The 6,277-nt window shown below is 37.0% G+C and overlaps 1 pseudogene; it reads right to left on the reverse strand.

Moving 5' to 3' along the window:
* On the reverse strand, positions 1–5,685 carry LOC110792975 (putative pentatricopeptide repeat-containing protein At1g12700, mitochondrial; annotated as a pseudogene).
* Between the last annotated feature and the right edge of the window lie 592 nt (positions 5,686–6,277).

Here is a 6,277-nt window from a genome sequence, read left to right on the forward strand (position 1 = left end):
TCCAATTTAGTTTAGTTAAGATCCAGTCAATCCAATCCAATCCAAATTTAGTTAAGTTCAATTCCATTAAGATAGAAGCATATAGTGTTCAATATCGATACATAAATTTAAGAAAAAACAGTCTCAAAGAACCCTGAGTCCTGAGCAAAAGGAGTGATTACTAAGCAGTACTTCCACAGGATGACCTCTTACATATGAAGTATCTTCCGGCTGAGTTTACGTTCCAGCATGTCACCATACTTGTACGAGCCACCACCCCCGCATTTTATGCACGCGTTAGGCATGATATTTATCAGCAAGATACACATATTTTCTTGATTAATACTTGGCTTGACTACCTAGCAAGAGAGACAGCATGAAACATACAGTCACATGGTGATATAGGGCAACTGAAATTATCAAATGCATCTTTGACAGAAAAGCCTCTTAACAGAGAGAGTCATCTGTCACAAAAGTTACAGTACACTAGTTTTATTTAGTCATCAACATGAAAGGAAAGCCTGGAGAAAAGATTTCGCTGTCTGAGTGAAAAGATCATCAAGTATTCCCATCCAGTAAAGGACATGAGCCAATCACCACATATAAGTGTACTTAAATCTAGTGTCATGACTCTAGAGTTGATTACCTTATCCCTGTTCTGGTAATGAATGAGAAGGAAATGTTCAGACAGGTTTTGGAGTGAAATCTTCAGCACAAATCACCAATTCACCACATATAACTATACAAGTATAGTGTCATGAACTCGTGAGTCGACTACCTTATTCCTGTTCTGGTAATGAATGAGAAGGAAATGTTCAGACAGGTTTTTGGACTGAAATCTTCATCATACCAAGCAAAAAACTTTTCAGCTAAACTAACCAATATCTAAATGCATCTTGACATAGTGATTGTGTTTATGGTGGAATAATTCTAAGAAAACATTCTCGCAGAAAACTAATATAAATTTATTATAACGTACTGTTTTCAAAACAATCAACCCTCCTGATAACCAAAAGTTACAGAAAAATGTTCCTCGGTGGTTTTTGCTGGTTAAAGTTTAAACTCTTAAATGAAACACAGGATAACCCAAAAAGACCAATCACAAAAGACACAGCTTAGCTCATACAATATGATTGAGAACAAATGAACCAAAATTAGTACCAAAGATCAAAGACTGAGTATAGGGATTAAAACAAAACAAGAAATGCTACCTTGAGATGGAGTGAGGACTGAGGAGAGCACTGCATTCCCTGCTCTATTACTTCTCGTCTTCTTGTACCTATTAAAATTCAGATGTTAAGATAAATTTAAAACTAAATGGCCAAAACATTGAAATGACACCACATGAGCCAATATCAATCAAATAGCTTAGCAAGCGTTATTTTACAGCACTTCAATGTTACAATGAACCGAGTGACTATCTTATCAAGCATTAACGTCAGGAATTGTATTTAAGCATTAACAGTTTCGTGACAAAAGGTCGGCAGAGAAATGACTGGTAAAATCTAATTTGTAAGAAAATGGTGTGAAAAGTGAACTCGGTTAATTTCTACGTGAAAAAAATAACACCAAAGAGGCATCTCATCTTCTTTTCCTTTTCTGGTAACTATACTATACTGAATCCTGTGATCTTCACTATTTTTATGCAGATCTCAACCAAATAATTTTAGATTAGTAGTACATTGTAGTATTGTACAATACTTTGAGAAAATAATATCAATATTAATCACTAATTTTATTAAGATAATTCATTCAACCAAATAATATATTTACATTTGAAAGGTATATGCCTACAGGACCAATATTTTAATTTAAACTGGAAAGCAGAACATTGGCATGGAATAGGTCTAAGAACACATACTATGTACTAAGCATTGATACTCCCTCCATTCTCCGGAATCCTCCTCGGTTATTGTAGCAACCAAAACTAAGAAAAAGTAAAAAAAAAAAAAAAGGGGGGGGGGGGGGGGGGGGGACACACATGTGGATACTATTATTGAGGAGAGAGAGAGTCCGGGATTTGTTAAATATAATAGGATCCCACAAAATGGGATAGGAGATAACAAAAAATGAAATAACATAAAGATAATACTTTGAGTGGCAGGATAATGGTTTGTATCTAGTTGCATCTTGATTCCTAGATAGCACTTAGCTACAGAACGAAAAACCGGCAGGAGAATCCAATAACATTACAAGCCTCTTGTTTAAAAGAATATGGAATACACCCATCCTCCAGCCTCCCACTCCCTTCCTGCCCTTCAACATGATATCTCTTGTTCAACCCAACAACCAAATCGCCACCAGCTATGGAAGACGACAACTTAAGGTTTTGACTTTTGGTTTAAAAGGCAAAAGCCATTTGTAACTCTCATCTATCTTTTTTTTTTTAAGGGCAACTCTCATCTATCATTTCATACGGTTGTCAAGGAAAAAGTAGGAGGCTAGGCGCCACTATGAAATACAGGGAAGTTAGCGATTAGCATAAATATAGGTTCTCTTGTTTGGGAAAAGTAATGAAGGAGATCAAAAGCTTACATAGTTACATCTAATGCAAGAAAAATGTTGAGGCTTTTTTAACAAAGGAAGAGCAGCATAAATCTTAATCACCTTTGTTACTCTTATACGTAAGAAACTCTGTTAATGTAAAAAAATATGTCACAACATAATTGGGAATGACAGCAAAAGAAATGTAATTAGAGTACACTTTCATCAAGCAAAGCATACTTAAACCCCAATTGTAAAAAAATAATGTTTGAATGAATAAGTTTAGCATAAAGCAGCATATACTCTAGTGTCAAAGGAAGAAGCATGCAACTATTTCAGAACATGAACTTCAAGCACAGCGTGGTTGAATTTATCTTGTTTAGCTAAAAGAAACAGAAAATCCTTTACCTCTGGGCTGGGCTCACAGACATCTTACTCGTTCACTAGGACTAAGTTCCAACTTTTGCCAAAGAAATGATTTTCATTTTAAAATATTACTGGATCAAATTTATATCTCTAAAGGCAATGGATACGAATTACTCCGTATTACCACACACGGGAATTCTCATGGTACTCTAATCTCCCACCCTTCAGGGTCAATGAATCTTTCACCAAAGAACTGAAATTTCATTTCAAATGTGGTGAATCATAAAAGCATCAATGTAATGCCACCTAGTCCTTCAAAGTGAATTCAATTACTCTTACAAAAGTTAAACAATCAGGTCCAACTTGTAACACTGAAACAATTCCACCTTTACATGCTTGTTTACCTAAGAAATATAGAATAAACTTTTCTCAGGGAAGGGGGAGGTCAAGTGATGAAACAAATACGAGTAGCAGAGATGAAGAAACCGACAAGCAAACATACCGCGCTCCAAAAATGATTAAGACAGGTAAGATTAAGGATAATTACTTCAGATATCTACAAATTACTTACTTAGTTCTTGAAAAACTTCTGAAATAAAGCCTTGTTTTCTTTGCTAACGCTGGGATCAATAAGTAAGTCTCAAACAAGGAAGTAGTTTGAGCATCAGCTGCAAATCCATTGCTCGTCATAATGTTGACAAGCTCCAAAGCCTTGCTTATATTGTAGGTACAATCATCTGGAGGACACCCATCATTCTCCATTTTCATTAATAGCTCATTGGCGTCAGTTAGTAAACCTTTTTTACAGAAACCTTTGATCATTACTTCTGCAAAGTACTTCGTCATTTCTAAAAAAATTTTGAAGCAAAGCCTTAATTTCTTCACTAACTCTGGGATCAATGAGTAGGTCAACAAATAATGAAGTAGTATAAGCATCAGCTGCAAATCCTTTCCTAGTCATAATGTTGACAAGCTCCAAAGCTTTGCTCAGGTAATTACCATAAATATATCCCCTTATCATTGTATTAAAGGTGCAATCATCTGCTGGACAGCCATCATTCTCCATTTTCTTTAATAAATCATTGGCTTCAGTTAGTAACCCTTTTTTGCAGAAACCTTTGATCATTACATTGTACGTATACGCAGTTGGTTGTAACCCCTGAGATGCAAGAAAGGAGAAAATGCCCATCGCCTCTTCAAGTTTCCCAGTTTCACACATGCCATCAATTAGGATAGTATACGTGAACATATTGGGAGCCACTCCATGCTTCTTCATGTCTTTCAACAAGTGTATTGCCTCATCAATCAGTGCATTTTGACATAGGCCAGCAATCATTGAAGTAAAAGTGACTACATTTGGTGTTATTCCATGAGATATCATTTCATCAAAGAGCTGGCGTGCAAATTGTAGTTGATTGTCCTTGCATAAGGAATCAATAAGAGTGCTATACGTGACAACATTGGGAGTTAATCCTTTAAAAGGCATCTCCTGGAGCAAAACCAGAGCTTTGTCAATCTTTTTAGACTTGCAATATCCATTGATTAGGCTACTGTAAGTAACTACATCAGGTTTGCAACCATCTTTAATCATCAATTCCATAAGTTTTTCTGCCTCATCCATCTCACTACGTAAACAATATCCATCTATCAAAGTATTGTAAGTGATGATATCGGGAACCAGAGCTCCCTTAGTAATCAAATCAAATATAGCTCGTGCTTCACCAACCTTGCCTTCCTTACAATACATGTCAATCAACATATTGTATGTGTCGATATCAGGCATTATGCTGTTCTCCAACATCTCAGTCAACATATCTTCAGCCTCTTTCCATTTTCCCAAAGAACACATACCTCGAATTAAGGTATTATAGGTGACAACATTAGGGGAAATTCTTTTGGATTTCATCTCCTTGAAAAGGTGGAGAGCCTGGGGTAGTAATTGGTCTTTACAGACTATCAATGATGGTGCTATATATCACAACATTGGGCATGCAATGTCTATGAGATTCCATTTTCCTAAGCAAATTAAGAGCACCAGCATTGTCGCCCGATCTACAGAGACCTTTGAACATAGTACCGTAGACAATCAAGTCGGGCTGAAACCCAAGTTTGACAATTTTATCCAACAATTTGACAGCTTGGGGGAGACGATAAGAACTGACAAGGCCATTGATGAGGGTGGAAAAGATGATAATTCCGGGTTGATGGCCCAACTTAATGATCTTCCCAAGAACAGAAAACCCGAAATCAACACGGCCAGAGCGGCAGTAACAATTGATGAGAATGCAGAGTGAATAATCATTAGGTGAAATGCCAGACAACTCAAGCTTTTTGGAGAGAGTAATGACAGTGGAGAAAGGAGGGTGGGGTTTGATCTTAGACATGGCAGTAAATAACATACAGAAATCAATAATAGAAGGCAAAGGACGCAGGGATTGCATCTGATGAAAGAGGGAAAGGGGATTTTCAATCTTGGTAAACCCTAATTTACATTGTTCTCTGACAGACTTAAGGAACAATTGAGGGTTAGCAGCATCAATATGAACAATTCTATTTGCACCAATCGAGTAAAAACGGAATGGAAATTGAAATTGGAAACGATAAAATGAAGAACAACTGGGTAAATTAGAAAGCAACAACAGGAATGGAGGAGGAGAGAGACGAAGAAGATTACCGCCACCATTGAAGGAGAGAAATGAAGCTTTCCTAGTAGCAGCAAGCATGTCAACCATTCTTGCAAACTTGCTAATCAATCGTCATCTTACAAATTTGTCAAAGGGAGGAGAGAAAGCTCAGAAGCGGTAAAGTTTGTAAAGCCCAAAAAGATGGTTATTCTCCAAAGCTGGAGGTAAAACCGTCATTTTTTCTTGACATAAATTGTAAATGGGTATGGAGAAATTCGAACGTGGGACAAACCGACAAAGTGGAAACAGACGTTCAATCGTAGGTCATGTTCGGCAAACTAGCGGTAGCGGGTAGCTTTTAGAGTAGAATAGCGGGTAGCTGTCAATGAGTAGAGGGTAGAGATTAGCTGTCAAGGTAGCGGTTGATACAGGACCGGTCCTGACATTTTATGGGCCCTAGGTGAAACAATAATGTAAGGGCCCCTAATATAAATACTCCCTCCGTATTTATTTAAGGGATACACTTGTCTTTTCCCGCCGTATTTATTTAAGAGATACACTTGCCATTTTTAGTAACTTATCAACTCCACCATCTAATTTAATAATACATCTAATATACTCTATCACCCACCATCCTATTAAACAAATAATTCGGTTTTTTCATGAAATACCCCCGAGGTTTACAAAAACGCACCAAATACCCTCGCGTGTTTCGATTAACATAATATGCCCCTATTTATCCGTACTGTTCATGAGATACACCTAACAGTTAACGGCGTTAGTCTACCGTTAGTGGAGTTTTACTATTTTGCCCTTAATTGTGT

The sequence above is a fragment of the Spinacia oleracea genome, chromosome 4 (assembly GCF_020520425.1).
Source record: "Spinacia oleracea cultivar Varoflay chromosome 4, BTI_SOV_V1, whole genome shotgun sequence".
NCBI classification, from domain to species: domain Eukaryota; kingdom Viridiplantae; phylum Streptophyta; class Magnoliopsida; order Caryophyllales; family Amaranthaceae; genus Spinacia; species Spinacia oleracea.